At 43.3% G+C, this 17,303-nt stretch overlaps 1 protein-coding gene across 11 annotated transcripts in view; it reads right to left on the bottom strand.

Annotated features, from left to right (window-relative positions):
• Positions 1-17,303, bottom strand: part of LOC147144176 (CUB and sushi domain-containing protein 3-like) — a 708,031-nt gene that overhangs the window by 252,020 nt on the left and 438,708 nt on the right. The window lies entirely within an intron of this gene.

The following is a 17,303-nucleotide window of genomic DNA, read 5'->3' as shown; positions in this document are numbered from 1 at the left end:
ATTGAGAGAAGCACATAAGAGGAAGTATGTGTATTCATGGTTGTGTGAATGAGTAACACACGCAGGTAAGAAATACCGCCCCCACAGTTTTTCTAAGAAAAACTAAAAAATGATGCTGACAGGCAGCACAACTGAGGGAAAAAACATGCTAGAGATGCACTAGGTAAGTAAAGGGCATATTCTCTTGTTCGCGCTGGAGTCAATTCATTTCGTGATTTTCTTGCGCACTTTCAAGGCGTGCCGATTCTCCCGTCCATCTAGGCTTCTGACACACTCACCATGACTCCGTTCGTCCTCACTTCTTTAAGGAGGTTCTCCCGAATATTGGTGAATCGGTTTTGGCCATTATCGATGGCAGCCTGTCTTCTGGTGTAGTACCCCGACATTTTAAACATGCTGTCGTGCAACCACTGCTTTAAAAAACGGCCTTGATCAAAGTGTGCTGTCAACTTTTAGACCCATTTCTAAGATGCCTTTTATTTTATTTTATTTTTAAATGTATTTTCCCAAAGCCCGCACATAACAATCAACCCCCGACTCATTGAACATCATTAACATCGGCTCCATCCCTGTCATCCCAATCATCATCCCAACTCCAACAACAAAGAAACAACTGTTAGTAAGATAATAACAGTAACAACAATAATAACAGTAACAATAACATTAATAGTAAGCATTTCCAGTAAAAAACAAAACAAAAAAATACAACAACAATATAGCACACAAAGGGCAGACATTCAATCATAGTCTTGAAAACGACACATACAGTATCCTACGTCACTTCTAACTCGGTTAAGCAAATACTCCATTTCCTCTTATGCTCAAATAATGTGTTTTTGTTTGCAGCTATTATTCTTTCTAAACTATATTGATAATAAATCCTATTTCTAGTGTTTTAAACATAAATTTGATATTGTTTTTACTTTAAAGGTAAACATTTTACCCAGCAATAATATAGTGTTCAAAAAAGGTGTGCAGTTCTTTTCAAAATTGCCGAACATAATGTTCAAGGGCGTGATTTAAAAAATAACCCCAAATGTCTTTAACCAAAGTTCAACAGTCCTCCAAAACATGGCCTCATATGGTCAAAAATAAAACAATTGCAACAATGAGATACCTTAAATACCATTTATACATTTTTGGGTTTATTCTTACCCCTGCCAGCCATTTTTGGCACCTTAATAGCGGGAGACAAGCCAGTTGCTTACTCTTTTTCTCCTTACAAAATTTTACTTCCCATGGCTTGGGGATGGTTGAAAGTAATTGATTAAATTTTAAGTAATCCAGTGAATTATTATACTGTTTTTTAAGCTGATGAAAAGATACAAAAACTCCAGATTCATCCAAAAGATCATTAATCAAAATGATACCACTTTTAACACATTCATCCCAAAGCAAGGGTTTGTCCTCAATAGTAATATTAGAGTTCATCCACAGTGAAGTCGGCCATCTTGGACAGGTACATTAGCTAGACTGGGGATACTAACCCTGGTATCTCCCCAGTGCGGCGGTCATTTTGGACAGGGACATTAGCTAGACTGGGGACACTCACCCCGAGGTCCCCACAGTGGGGCGGCCATCTTGGGGGAGGACCCAAAATCAACAGGAAGTGAACAGGATGTGACCCGGAAATTAACCGTAAGTGACCCAAATGACCCGGAAATGAACCGGAAGTGACCCAAAGGACCCGGAAGTGACCCAGAAGTTAATTAGTTAGTTTTCCTTACTTCCTCTTTTCTTGCTCCCCTTCTGTTTTTTTTTTCCCTCAGTCCAGGCCATTGTACATCATTCGAGATCATTCAACTTCATTCAACTACATTCCACTTCATTCAGTATTATTAAACTTCATTCCACTTCATTCATCTTCATTCAACTTCATTCCACTTCATTCAACTCACATTGGTTGACACGCCTGTAATTCATCCATCCATCCATTATCGATACCGCTTATCCTCACAAGGGTCGCGGGCGTGCTGGAGCATATCCCAGCTGTCTTCGGGCAGTAGGCGGGGGACACCATGAATTGATTGCCAGCCAATCGCAGGGCACACAGAGACAAACATTCACACTCACAATCACACCTAGGGGCAATTTAGAGAGTCCAATCAACATACCATGCATGTTTTTGGAATGTGGGAGGAAACCGGAGTACCGGGAGAAAACCCACGCAGGCACGGGGAGAACATGCAAACTCCACACAGGGAGGCCGGAGCCGGGATCGAACCCACATCCTCTGAACTGTGAGGCAGACGTGCAAACCAGTTGATCACCGTGCCGCCCGCCTGTAATTCATACTTTCCAAAAATTCAAATTATTCAACCTTCGCCATTCAGTCCCACTTCCACATTCAACATTTCAGTTTTACAGCCTTCCAGTTAGGTCCTTGATGGTCTTGTGGTACACACGCTGAGTTGTGTGCAGGCAGTGTTGGATCGATTCCCCCTCATTCGAAAACATTCCACAATCTTCCATAGAGTTCATTCAAATTCATCCCACTTTATTCAACTTTATTCAGTATCATTCTACTTTATTCAGTATCATTCTACTTTATTCAGTATCATTCAACTTTATTCAGTATCATTCAAATTTATTACACTTTATTCAACTTCATTCAACTTCATTCCACTGTATTCAATTTCATTCAGTATCATTCAACTTTATTCAGTATCATTCAACTTTATTCCACTTCATTTCAACGCATTTCGCAGTTTCTTTTCGGTTTCCTTCGCCTTCACACGCAATTTCTCCAGAAATTGAATTATCTAGTTAATTCAGTGGTAGTATGAATTCATAAATATGAATGCACCCAGACTAAAAAGACCTACTAGAAAGTTATGAAAGCGTTGAAAAACTAATTTCAAATGTTTAACATGGTTATTATTTTTTTTAGAACATTTTGATGTACCTATTCAAGATGTGTTGTTCGGTGATCGACTAGTTATGCCCTCTGTGCTATGCTTCATTCTCGCTTGAGCTGCTGATGAAGAATCATCTGTGTCCGAGTGGTCATTAATATGTATTGCATTGTATTGTATTGTATCTCCCTTATCCAGGTATGAAAATAAGCGTTTTAGTGCATAAGCATTATTAGACGCGTGAGAACAAAGTTAATTTTGAACTCTGTTTGTGTTTTGAATGCTTTTGAAGCTGTATTTTTGTCTGTAGGTTACATTAGATTCTCCAGCTTAACGCGGCCATTACGGGTGGACACGAGCCGTTAGTAAGAGGTTCACATGATACGTGCACGCTTGTACATTGCGACTGCTGATGTGTGTAATCAAAGTTATTGGTACTTTAAATATTTTTGTAAATTCTTTATGAAAGCTATAAGAGAGTTTAGAAATATAAACAATATGTCCGTATACTGCTCTTATGTATTTTAGGTATATTTCAAGATGGTACATTTAAGCTTTAGTTTATTTTAGAAATCATTCCTGTAAATATAGACCATGTCAATTTAAATATATTGTTTTGTATTATCATTGGAACATTTGTGTCCAAGTGTTTTTTGTACTTCTTGTGGATAAAAGAGTAGATAAAAGATTCTCGCTTGAGCTGCTGAAGAAGCATCTGTGTCCGAGTGGTCATTGATATCTCCCTTATCCAGGCTGTAACATATTCTTTTACAAAGACGTTGAAATAGTCATTGTCTACGAACATATATCTTAACCATACATCACGTTGGGATGGTTTCACGGCTTTCAAGTCCGCGAGCATGTCATCTATATCACTGCTGTGACTTAAAGCAGATCTATCGCGATCGACGGCGTCCGCCATTACTACTCGAAAAAATTCCGGATATGCTCCGACAACTCACGGCACCGCCACATGTATATTCTGATGCATTTCATTGGCTAAGAGACCGACAAGTGGATTTAAAAAAAAAAAAAAAAAGACGTATACTTTCTCCGCAACAGCGCTACCGGCTTTAGTGGTAGAAATGCGGTTATGCGCTCCCGTCCTTAATGGATTAAAGAATAATCCATCACTTGTAGACTTTTTAAATTAAAATCATCATTTTCATAAGAATTATATAGATATTGCCTTTTAATCTTGTCCGGTTTATTATTCTAAATAAATTTGAACATTTTTTGTTCAAAATATTTATAAAACTTAGTTTTAGGCGAGGCAAGAGTCATTAATAGATAAACAAACTGTGGGGTTATCAGTGTATTAATCAATCAATCAATCAATCACATTTTATTTATATAGCACTTTTCATACATAAAAATGCAACTCAAAGTGCTTTAAAACATTCAAAGCAAAACATAGAATTATCTTCAATCAAAAGAAAAGATAAATTATTTAAAAGTTGTTGAAAGCCAAACTAAAAAGGTGTGTCTTGAGCTTCCTCTTAAAAATATCAACAGTCTCTGCAGACCTGACATCCTCTGGCAGGCTATTCCAAAGGTGAGGACCAAAACGGCTGAATGCAGCCTCGCCATGCATTTTGGTCCTCACCCTTGGAATAAATAAAAGGCCGGCGCCAGAGGACCTCAGGATCCGCGAGGGCTGGTATGATAAAAGCAAATCAGATAAATAAGATGGCCCAAGACCATTAACACATTTATAAACTAATAAAAGTACTTTAAAATCGATCCTGAAACACACAGGGAGCCAATGCAGCAATTTCAAAACTGGCGTAATGTGCTCCCGCCCTCGGGTTCTCGTCAGCACCCGAGCGGCTGAATTCTGCAGTAGTTGCAGTGGTGAAATGCTCTTTTTCGGGAGGCCAGAGAGCAGGGCATTACAGTAATCTAAACGACAGGAAATAAAGGCATGCATCAGCACTTCCGTGTTAGCCTGAGAGAGAAACGGGCGGACTCTGGCGATATTCTTAAGGTGATAAAAACCAATCTTGGTTACATTTTTAATATGAGGAATAAAACTGAGCTCAGAGTCAAAAATGACGCCAAGGTTCTTCACACAGTGTGAGGGATTAAAAATGTGTAGTTTTGGTAAAAGCTTCTCTCTCTGACCTTCGGGACCAATAACTAAAACCTCAGTCTTGTCCTGATTGAGCTGTAGGAAATTATCTGCCATCCATGACTTGCTATCTAAAATGCAATTTAAAAGGGTATCAATGGGTCCTGTGTCATCAGGAGACACGGCAATATACAGCTGCGTGTCATCAGCATAGCTGTGAAAGCTGATGCCGTGTCCCCTGATGACATCCCCGAGGGGAAGCATATAAAGATTAAAAAGTAGGGGGCCTAAAATCGAACCTTGAGGAACCCCACATTTAATTTCATGAGTTTTAGAGGAACAAGTATCCATACTTACAAAGAAATATCGGTCTGTGAGATAGGAATAAAACCAGTCAAAAACAGTACCAGAGATGCCCACTAGATTTTTAAGTCTATTTAATAAAATTTGGTGATCTACTGTATCAAAAGCAGCGCTTAGATCCAGTAGCACCAAGATTGTGAGTTTTCTCACGTCTGCAGTGCACCTAATATCATTTAAAATCCTTAAAAGAGCAGTCTCCGTACTGTGGTTCATCCTAAAACCAGATTGATATTTCTCCAAAATATTATTTGTATTTAAAAAATGATTCAACTGGATGAAAACCAGTTTTTCTAAAATCTTACTTAAAAACGGTAAGTTGGATACGGGTCTGTAATTATTAAAAACGCTCGGGTCAGAACCGTTCTTCTTCAGAAGGGGCTTCACCACCGCCGTTTTAAAGGCAGCGGGGAAGACGCCTGTCTGAAGAGAGCAATTGACTATATTTAAAATTTGTTCTTCAAAAAATCCATAAAATGTCTTAAAAAGAAATGTGGGAATTGGATCCAAAAGGCAGGTTGTTGGGTTTACCTGGGAGAAAACTCGAACAAGTGTCCTTGCATCAACCAGGGCAAAACTTTCCAGTGTTTCCGCATGTAAATATGATTGTCCGGGTTTATTAAAAGTTGTGTTTTGACGGGCTAAAAGACTGGATCTTATGTCATCGATTTTACTTCTGAAGTGGTCTGCAAAGTCCTCACAGAGAGCATCTGTTGGTCTCTGTGGGGACTTATTAAAATCAGAACTAGTTAAAAGTTCAAAGGTGGAGAAGAGAACCCTGGGGGTTGTTTTTATTGACTGTAATGAGGTTTGAGAAATAGGAAGCTCTTGCCAGTTTTACTGTTTTATTGTAGGATTTCAGTTGTTCGCATAAAATTTCATAGTGTACTGTAAGTTTACTTTTTCTCCACCTCCTCTCTGCACTCCTGCATTTTCTCTTTGATATTTTGATAGCATTGTTTCTCCACGGGGGTACAGTCTTTGTTTTTGTTGTTTTAATTAAAAGTGGAGCTACTGAATCTAATAATGATTTAAGATGTAGGTTAAAATTGTCAACAATAAGATCACAGGGTGCAGGTAAAATGTCAGCAGGAGTGCTTTTTAAGATCTCGATCAAATTTGCAGCCACCTCAGAAGATAGGTAGCGTTTCTTCACTGTTCTGACCGGGACTGCTAGATGGTTAAAACTGGCAATGTTAAAATAGACACAGTAGTGGTCTGACACTGCCAAGTCAACAACAGAGGACACACCAGCAGACAAGCCATAGGTTATAACCAAATCCAGGGTGTGTCCTCTGTTGTGAGTTGGCTGCAAGACGTGCTGTTTAAAATCCAAGCAGTTTAAAAGGTTTGAAAAATCTCTGGATAGTGGGTCCGAGATGTTGTCCATGTGTATATTAAAATCGCCAGTTATTAATATCCTGTTATAACTGGAATATAAAATGGATAAGAATTCTGAACATTCTGTAATAAAAGAAGTGGAATGATGGGGAGGTCTATAGACGGTAATGCAGAGAATAGGGGGACTGCTAAAAACAAAGGCATGGTGTTCAAACGATAAATAGCTGCTAAAAATGATCTCCTTTGATAAAAGAGTAATAATAAAAATTGATGCAGTCCCGCCTCCTCTTTTGCCATCCCTTGTAGAAAATAAAAAGTTAAAATTCGGTGGGCAAGCCTCGTTGAGAGCAACTGGAGCATCTGTACCAAGCCATGTCTCAGACAAAAGTACACCATGTAAATTATTGTCTAAAATCAGGTCGTTTATGATAAAAGTTTTGTTTAAAAGGGAGTGCACGTTCAGCACGGCCAGATTAATTATTGTGCTGGACGTGCGCTCATGGTGGTACGAATGAGCAGTATTAACATATACTAGATTACCACTGTTAAAACCACGTTGTTTGTGTGTGCAAGGGAAGCGTCTGCCGGTGATGGTTTCAATGGGAAAGTTGTCCGATAGTGGTAATGATAATGAGGGCCTGCAGGGGGAGCTAGTGAGGGTGGTGGTACTGTGAGCAGCTGGTATTGGCCTGTAAGTGATGGTAGTGACATTGTCATTGCAGCGTTTATGAGTAGAAGAAGAAATATGATTGGTAAACAAGAGTCAGCTGGGAGTGGAATTGGTTATGACATGGTGGATGTTAGCGGCTAAAATCTTGCTACCAAGAGAGTTCGGATGAACACCATCCGGCTGGTAAAAAGACGGGCGATTCCAGAATAGGTTAAAATTGTCAATAAAAGCAAAGTCAAGGTGGCCACAAGTGCGTAGGAGCCACGTGTTCAAGCTTAAAAGGCGGCTGAAGCGCTCGGCTCCGCGAGACAATGCCGGCAAAATGCCACTCACCCAGACCGACAGACCGCAGGTTCTTAACAAGGCAAAGAGGGCGTGAAAGTCTCTCTTCGTCTGCTCAGACTGTCGGCGTATTGTCTCGTTTGTCCCAACGTGAACGATGAGCAGGGTAATGGATGATGGCAGAGAGTCAAGAACACCAGGCAGGATGTTAACTATGTCCATGACTTTCGCTCCGGGAAAACAGCGGGTGACGCAGCCAGGATAGTGAGTACGTCTAATGGTGCTGTCGCCAATTATAACGGTGGTCGGTGGGTGACGTGAGGAGGGAATGCCAAGGGACTCACCACCGGCGGGAGATTCACGACCCCACTGTCCAGGATGGCTCCGCCGAGGCCGAGTGAAGACGGTGGATGACACCGATGAGTGTCGCCGATGATGCTGGTGATGACGACCACCCTTGTACCGGGACACCGCGTCCCGGAGCAGCCCGACGTGTGAGTGGACGGCCGTGTCACCGGCGGACCCGCCCAACATGGGCTTCCCGGCCGAGGTCGTCGCCGTGGGTGGCGGGGAATCCGAGGGAGCCCCTGGGAGCACAGCCCCAGCGTCGGACGCAGCAGTCGGTGTCTCCGACTGCTGTAGTGCAGTGATGGGAACAGGAGACTCACTCGCCAGGGCGGCGAACCGATTCCCCAGGACCAGTTGGGGGCGGTGGGGTGGCTCCCCGGCCCTCCGGCCGCGGGACACCACCTTGACCCAGGTTTCACTCTGCAGCAGTGTCGAGCAGGATGGCCCCGGGCAGGCAATTGCATCCCACTTCGCCATGTCTGAGAGGCCAGCCGCCTCAGCCGTCATTGTCGCCGACAGGATTTCACGAGCGCGCCTCCTCATGACCACCGCGGAGAGTTCGGGGAAACGGGTCGCGAAGCAAGAGATGACCGATTCCTTCTCATGGAGCTCCTCTGAGAGACGACGAATATCCCTTCTTAGGTCAGAGATTGTCTTATTTGCTTTCTCCAGCAGGCCATTGTGTTCGTCGCTGTCGTCTGAAGGCATTTTAATACACTAGCTCCAAGCTAGCCCCAAGCTAGCCCGTTTCCGTCTCAAGCTAGCCTTTATTGATCCCACAGTGGGGAAATTTTCATTGTTACAGCAGCAAAGATATAGGTCATACAGTGACGGCGGCATAATGTAGCCATTAATGTATAACATTGACGGCAAACATTCGGGATCAAACCTATGTAAATATAAGCAGTAACATGTGTATATACACATGTATATACACACCAACATACATCTACATAAAAAGTATGAGGAACACTCATTTTGGCCTGTACATAGTACAGAGGAAAAATACTCTAAGTAAGTGACAGTGCTGCAGTGCTGTAGTGAAATGTAAGGAACAGCATTGGATAAAAATAAAACTAGACTAACAGTAGTGGGGAATGTTGAGTATTGCACGGTATTACAGTAGTGGGGAATATTGGGTATTGCACGATATGAGCTCAGGTGCAGGACTGCACAATTGCACTAATGTCCGCCAGTTTGTAGAGACTACACAATGTTCTTGTTAAAGAGTCTGACAGCAGCAGGCAAGAAGGAACGGCGGAATCTCTCCTTTGCAGAGCGAGGGTGTAACAGTCTGTCACTGAAGGTGCTGTGGAGTGCTGTTAGGGTGCCCTGGAGGGGGTGGTCCGGGTTGCCCAGCATTGATGACAGCTTGGCCAACATCCTGCTGTCCCCCACCGAGTCCACAGAGCCCAGGGAGCAGCCCAGGACAGAGCCACTTGTCCAGCCGCTTCTTGTCCCGGGCCGAGACGCCGCCTGCCCAGGTGACCACTCCCTGGAAGATGACCGATGCAACCACCGAGTCATAAAAGTTCCTGAGGAGTGTCCCCTGAACCCCAAAAGACCTCAGTCTCCTGAGTAGGAAGAGTCTGCTCTGACTCTTCCTATAGAGGGCGTCTGTGTTGTCGCACCAGTCCAGTTTATTGTTCAGATGAACACCCAGGTACTTGTAAGTTGAGACTCTCTCAACATCTGTTCCCCGGATATTCACTGGTGCAGGTGAAGAGTGCTGGCGCCTACCGAAATCCACCACCATTTCTTTGGATTTCCCCGCATTGATCAGGAGGCGGTTCTGCTGGCACCGGTCCACAAAACCCTGAGTAAGTTCTCTGTACTCTCGATCATCTCCGCCTGTGATGAGGCCGACAATCGCAGAGTCGTCAGAGAACTTCTGCAGGTGACAGGTAGGGGTGTTGTAGTTGAAGTCCGAGGTGTAGAGGGTGAACAGGAAGGGAGCCAAGACAGTTCCCTGTGGGGCCCCCGTGCTGCAGAGGAGCACGTCAGACACACAGACCTGTGTCCTCACATACTGTGGCCGGTTTGTGAGGTAGTCCTGGATCCATGTGGTGAGGTGGTGGGCCACCCCTGCCCGCTCCAGCTTGTCTCCCAGTAGGGTGGGCTGGATGGTGTTGAAAGCACTGGTGAAATCAATGAACATGATCCTCACAGTGCTCCCCGCCTTCTCCAGGTGGGAAAGTGAAGTGTGGAGGAGGTAGATGATGGCATCATCCACACTGATGCCAGGCTGGTATGCAAACTGGAATGGGTCCATTGAGGAGCTCACCAGGGGGCGCAGGTGGACAAGGACCAGTCTCTCCAGGGTCTTCATCAGGTGAGACGTCAGCGCCACTGGTCTGAAGCTGTTGAGCTCCTTCGGGTGGGGGGGTCTTTGGCACCGCGACCAGGCAGGATGTTTTCCATAGCTGGGGGACCCTGCCCAGCTTCAGGCTCAGGTTGAACATGTGCTGGACAATTCCACACAGCTGGTCTGCGCAGGATTTGAGGAGCTGGGGGCTGATGCCATCTGGACCCACTGCCTTCCTCGCCTTCATCTTCTTCAGCTGGTTCCTCACCTGAGATGTTGTGAAGGCCAAGGCTGGGCAGGAGGGAGTGGTGGCTATCTGGTGTAGCTGGGAGCTGGAGACTGTGGAGAAAAGGGGGGAGGGGGTGACACGCCCAGCAGGAGGAGTAGGTGGAGGCTGCAGCAGGAGAGACTGAGTGGAGGCAGGCATCTGATCGAACCTATTGAAAAAGAGATTCAGCTCATTTGCCCACTGCAGGTCCCCCCCAGTCCAGGTCTTGAGTTGTCCGTGGCCTGAGATGGTCTTCAGGCCCCTCCAGACTCCCCTGGCGTTATTCTGCAGCAGCTGCTCCTCCATCCTCTTCCTGTAGGACCTTTTCCCCTCTCTGATCCTCCTCCTCAGCTGGCGCTGCACAGTCCTCCGCTCCTCTATGTTGCCTGACGCAAAAGCCCTCCTCTTCTCTTTCAGGAGAGCTTTTATGTCTGGTGTGATCCAGGGTTTGGTGTTGGAGAAACACCTTACTGTCCTGGTGGGTATGGTGTTCTCCATGCAGAAATTTATATAGTCTGTAACAGTGTCCGTTAGACTACTAATGTCTTCCCCGTGAGCATCGCTGAATACTTCCCACACAGTTGTGCTGGAGCAGTCCTTTAAGGCCTCCTCGGCCTCTCCAGACCATCTCTGAACCGTGCGGGTCACAGCTGGCTGCCTGCGGACCAGAGGTTTGTACACAGACTGGAGAGCCACCAGGTTGTGATCAGCTTTGCCCAGCGGGGAAAGGGGCCGTGATGTGTATGCCTCCTTGGTGTTGGCATAGAAAAGGTCCAGTGTTTTATTGTCTCTGGTGTGGCAAGTGACATACTGTGTGAATGAAGGCAGAGAGGAGGAAGGGGAGGCATGATTGAAGTCACCAGAGATGAGTATCAGGGCATTTGGGTGCTGTGTTTGTAGCCTGCTCACTGCTGCAGTCAAGACATCACAGGCTGTGTCGCTGCTGGCAGCTGGTGGGACGTAGACGGTCACCGCGATCACGTGACTAAACTCTCGCGGGATGTAGAATGGCCTCATGCCAACAGCTAGCAGCTCAATATCCCTGCTGCAAAGCTGCTCCTTAATCCTGATGTGCCCAGGATTACAAGTTACGACTATCAACTATATGAAAAAGGTATGAAGTAGAGTAATATTAAGGAACAAAAACACACGAAAAGGCTCACCGATGAGCCGGAGATACTGTAGCGGGCTGCCACTCGTGCGGCGCCGGAACCGGATGATGGCCAAGCTGTCATCAATGCTGGACAACCCGGCCCACCCCCTCCAGGGCACCCGAATAGCACTCTACAGTTCCTTCAGTGATAGACTGTTACACCCTCACTGTGCAAAGGAGAGATTCCGCTGTTCCCTCTTGCCTTCTGCTGTCAGACTGTTTAACAAGAACATTGGGTAGTCTCTATAATCTGGCGGACATTAGTGCAATTGTGCAGTCCGCTTCTCCTCACAAGGGTCGTGGGCGTACTGGAGCCTATCCCAGCTGTCTTCGGGCAGTAGGCGGGGGACACCCTGAATTGGTTGCCAGCCAATCACAGGGCAGACAGAGACAAACAAACAACTCACAATCACTCCTAGGGGCAATTTAGAGTGTCCAATCAACTTACCCTGCATGTTTTTGTAATGTGGGAGGAAACCGGAATACCCGGAGGAAACCCACGCAGGCACGGGGAGAACATGCAAACTCCACACAGGGAGGCCGGAGCCGGGATCGAACCCACGGCCTCTGAACTGTGAGGCGGGCTAGCTAACCAGTCGACCACCGTGCCGCCATATTCCCCACTACTGTAATTTTATTATTATCCAATGCTGCTCCTTATATTTCACTGCAGCACTGCAGCACTGTCACTTAAAATTATTTTTTTTCCTCTGTTCTATGTACAGGCTAAAAAAGTTTTTCTTCATACTATATGTCGATGTATGTTGGTGTGTATATACATATGTATATGCACATGGTTGCTGCGTATTCTTAAGTTGTTTTTTGATTCTGAATGTTTTCATGGTTTTTTTTTTTGAAGAATTTCATTGGCAGTTGAATGCGTCAATCACCAGCTTAGCAAGTTTGGTTGTGACTGCAAACATAACTGACGAACCATCCATATGCATGGGTGGTACTATTTATGCATGGAATATGTTCATTGGATGTTGTTGAACTCTGACATGGGAAACATTAGTTTGTTGGATAAAGTAAGCAATCAATCAAACTAAGGTCCAGCCTATGTTTTGAAAGCTTGTGTGTCTAAATCCGTCAAATGGTAACTCAATCTACAATGGAAAATACGTACATATGTCATATGTATATGTATCTGATAGCAACCTGTAACGGTTGCAGCAGCTAATAACGTGGCTTTATGGATGTCAGGCTTGTTGTGGACTATATTATATTAGACTCAAATGCTTGGCGAGCCTGCAGATATGATTGGATCTTTTAATGTTTGGTATCATTCGAATCTGCAGAAACTCAAGTTTTCTAACCGTATATAACATGCCCAGGAATGCTTTGAAGTTGTTCGGTATGTAGTGAATGTCCCGGGTGCACGACCCAAAAGTGGGTGGTTGAAGTGGCAACGGGTTAACGGCTACATTATGCCGCCATCTCTGTGTGACCTAGATTTTTGCTGCTGTAACGATGAAAATTTCCCCATTGTGGGATCAATAAAGGCCTGCTTATTCTTATTCTTGTCAACTTCCTGTCCATTTGGGAAAAAACCTAATATATCTGAATTTATCCTAATTTTAGTGGCCAATATCTCAATACATATAATAAACAGATATGGTGACAAAGGACACCCTTGACGCACCCCTTGTCTAAGTGGAAAAGGGTTTTCTCCGGGTACTCCGGTTTCCTCCCACATTCCCAAAAAAACATGCATGGTAAGTTGATTGGACTCTCTAAATTGCCCCTAGGTGTGATTGTGAGTGCGGGTGTTTTTCTCTGTGTGCCCTGCGATTGGCTGGCAACCAATTCAGGGTGTCCCCCGCCTACTGCCCGAAGACAGCTGGGATAGGCTCCAGCACGCCCCGCGACCCTTGTGAGGATAAGCGGTATCGATGATGGATGGATGGATATATACACATATGACATATCGTCGCTGTCATGTGAAAAACACATATCTCCATTTTTTTTTTCATTTTCTTATTTTTACATGAATCATGTTTCCGCGTTACAGAAATCGCATTAAAATGAAAATTTAAAACGTTTCCAAAATTGGAGATAGGTGTTTCTCACATGACAGCAACAATATACATCCATCCAATCCGCTTATGACTTCAGTCAGACTCAAACTGCCATTTCTCTGACTTGCGACTCACTTGCCAATAACATGGGAATGACTTGACTTGACACTTTGTATCTAAGTGACTCAACTTGACTTAGACTTGAACTACATGACTTGACAAGTCATCTTGTTTATATGTTTACATCTGCATTTTAACATATATTGCCTTTTTAAGAAGTAAAGCAAGAAAGAGGGTTTTTGTTCAGTTCGGGCAAGCCAGTCAGCATCACTTGAAGTGGCGAAGTTAACACCTACAGCCTCGGAGCAACTCCGAGGGTCAGTAATTTGTTTGAATAGATTATTAGGTCTATGACGTTGACAGAAAATCAGATGGCAAAAAGCATGGTTTGCACCTCATGGAATGAAAACACAAAAACGTTTAACTTCATCATTACAAAAACACAGACAGGGAAGCTAATGTCACAGTTTAGGTAGCGATAAGAACACTGGTTTGTGACCAGTAAAAAACGTGATTGTGAACATTTAAGTACAACTAAGTAACGTAACTAGAGGTGGGGTAGTTTGTGAAAACTGTCCGAAATGTTGGTTTTGAATGCAACGCTTCCGTTCGCAACGTCATGCAAAACTTCCATGCCCTTTATTTAATAACGCGGTCAAGTGGATGTGTCAAAAGTAGCTTCTATTTAACGAAACATAGACACTATAGACACCGGTGTCACTGGCATGTTGCAAGCAGTCAATTGTGTGGCGATACAATATGTGGAGAAGTCTTTGGATTGAAGGATTATTGTTTTGATGAAACTGGGATAAAGGCAACAACAACATGCAAGGTTTGAAACTTGAAGATGAGAGAGACAAATGCATCGTTTTGTCTGATGCATATTATATAGCTCTCTGAACTTAAACTAGCTAGGTTAGGTCGACAGTTTAGTTCACTAACTGCTGGTCACATACTTCATTTCGTTTCTGCATTTCATTTAGAAGCCCATAAAGCAATAGATTAGACACCACAAACACTGTAATCTTGAAACTATACAGTTCATCTATCATAGAGCACAATATCGGTAAATAGAGTCAGAGTAAACAGAGTACTTTTCTGGTTGTGAGCGTATGCACCATATTTGATATGGCAGCGCCCACGTAAACTCACGCACGTCAACTTCACTCCACTTCAAAAACGATAACCTGCAAAGTGCAGAAAGTTAATTCCTTGCGTTCACCCATTTACACACACTAATTCAATTTGAGTAACAGATTGGCACCTGAAACAACATATGTAGTTTGTATTATACATGTTTACGCCCTCATTCAGCATATTTCAGTATTTATAACCAATTTAACAGTGCCACTCATATAAACATTAGCATGAAAAACATAACATGCATTCTTTTTAATAATTTAATTGTAGACATTCATTTTATAAGTTAATTGTTTTTCATTTAATTTCATGAGATGCAAATGTTCATTTTTTTTTTAGAGAAAAATATTTTATTAGACGATTGAAATATGGCGACTTGACTCGCATGATTTTTTTCCACAGTGACTTGGGACTTGCTTGATACTTGAAGGTTAGGACTCGATATTTACTTGTGACTTGCACATATGTGACTTACTCCCACCTCTAATATATAGTAAAAAATATATAGTAAAAAAAATGAAGTACAATTTAAATTCTCATAATATTTCACACCTTTATTAGGTCAGTTTTCCTACATACGTGCATCTGTAATTGATGTCCCATGTTAAACAACGAATGTTAAAATTGGAAAATACATCTCCTTCTTATATTGGTATATGATCATGATCAAAACTACAATCCATTCATGCTCCATTCATGCACTTGTCGACTGGAGGCAAAACGTTTTCACATCCCATTTGCATAACTTGTCTACTGGTCTTCAAACGGCTGCAAAGTAATTATGAATAAAAAATGGTCAATGTTCATAGGTACTGGACTAAATTAAACCAAACTTTCCCAAACTCTGCATTAATTCTGCAGAGTGAAGCCCAAACAAGCCACAGAGGTAACAAGAACAAAACCCATCCATCCATCCATTACCTATACCGCTTGTCCTCACAAGGGTCGCGTGTGTGCTGGAGCCTATCCCAGCTGTCATCGGGCAGTAGGCGGGGGACACCCTGAACCGGTTGCCAGCCAATCGCAGGGCACATAGAGACAAACAATCATCCGCACTCACAATCAGACCTAGGGGAAATTTAGAGTGTCCAATCAACTTCAAGAACAAAACCGTTTTATGAATAATTAAAATATGTCAAATGAAACATGGTGGAGTTATATTGCTATAAACAACAATGATTTAATTAAGAGTGCGATATTCAGCATTTGGGATATTCAACATGTTGGATTGTTTTGGCCCAACTTCGCACCGTGTGTGGTGTGCCCCAATTGACAAACGAGCATGCAGCCGGTTGACAGTGATGTGTAGCCAATCAGAAAGCAATGTGACGGGGTGGCGATGAAGCGCAGTGGGAATCCAAAATCAAAACAATCATGACACAACCAAGCGCAACATCTTTTCTTTTTGTGTCGCATTTTCTGCTAAATTCTTGCCACAACTCATGTCTGAATTGCATCACTTGGGATTGTGTCATTTGAACCATGCAGTGTAAATCCAACAGTCATGTGCCTTGTAATTTACTCAGGCCTTATCAGCAAGCTGCTGACAGGAAATGGCCCCTTTACAACCTGGCTACAGCAGACTTGTATACGTGAATAGCAGGTCAACTCATATTAAGTTCAACTCCACATGTCCCAACAAGAGCAATTAGTTTTGTGTAAGAGGTGGCTGGGGGACAGAACATATCCGATAGAAGAAAAAGTAATACATTTTTGATGACAGTAATGAGGTGATCCATGAAAATGTCACACAGCAGAAGACTTTAAAATAGGCTTTACTATTCTAGTATAAAGCTGAAGGCAGGTAAGAAGTGGATCAAGATTGCAATAAAAAAATGTACTGTACTGCATTTGTCTCCCATATACAGTATAGTACTCTACATTGCAACTTTTTGTCAGCATCAAAAATACATATTTTTCATATATTTTTCATCATAACCTAACATATATTGTCTTCTTTAATCCACTGTTTTTTAGCCATCTCTGGAGGTGGCCCTCTTTTCCACTTCTTCGACTGAAAATGACATCACAACTACTCAGGGTTCAGGTAACGAACAATCACGGCTGACCTGTTTCCTGAAGCTGAGCCGTGATTGGTCGTTACCTGAGCCCTGAGTAGTTGTGATGTCATTTTCAGTCGACAGAAATGACAAAATGCCCCCCATCTGCATTGCCCTAGGCACGCGGCTCAAAAAGGGCATGTCCTATACATCTATTGTTCATGTCTACGGTCAGGGCAGTAAGTTGCGTGGCAGAGGAATGTATGTTTGAGAGCTAGCGAGTGCTTAGCAATGAGCGCATGGAGCAAAATTGAAGAAAGAATAAATTAATACTTATAATTCTGAGTTCTTGTTCTCTTCAATAAAAATAATTTATTGCTGGGGATTTTTCGGCTATATCCGTGGTGCTAACTAGCTGCCTGTTTGTATTTC

This window comes from Filicampus tigris, chromosome 8 (assembly GCF_054856515.1).
Source record: "Filicampus tigris isolate MCC_2025a chromosome 8, RoL_Ftig_1.0, whole genome shotgun sequence".
NCBI classification, from domain to species: Eukaryota; Metazoa; Chordata; class Actinopteri; order Syngnathiformes; family Syngnathidae; genus Filicampus; species Filicampus tigris.
This window is presented reverse-complemented; position numbering and strand designations above follow the sequence as displayed.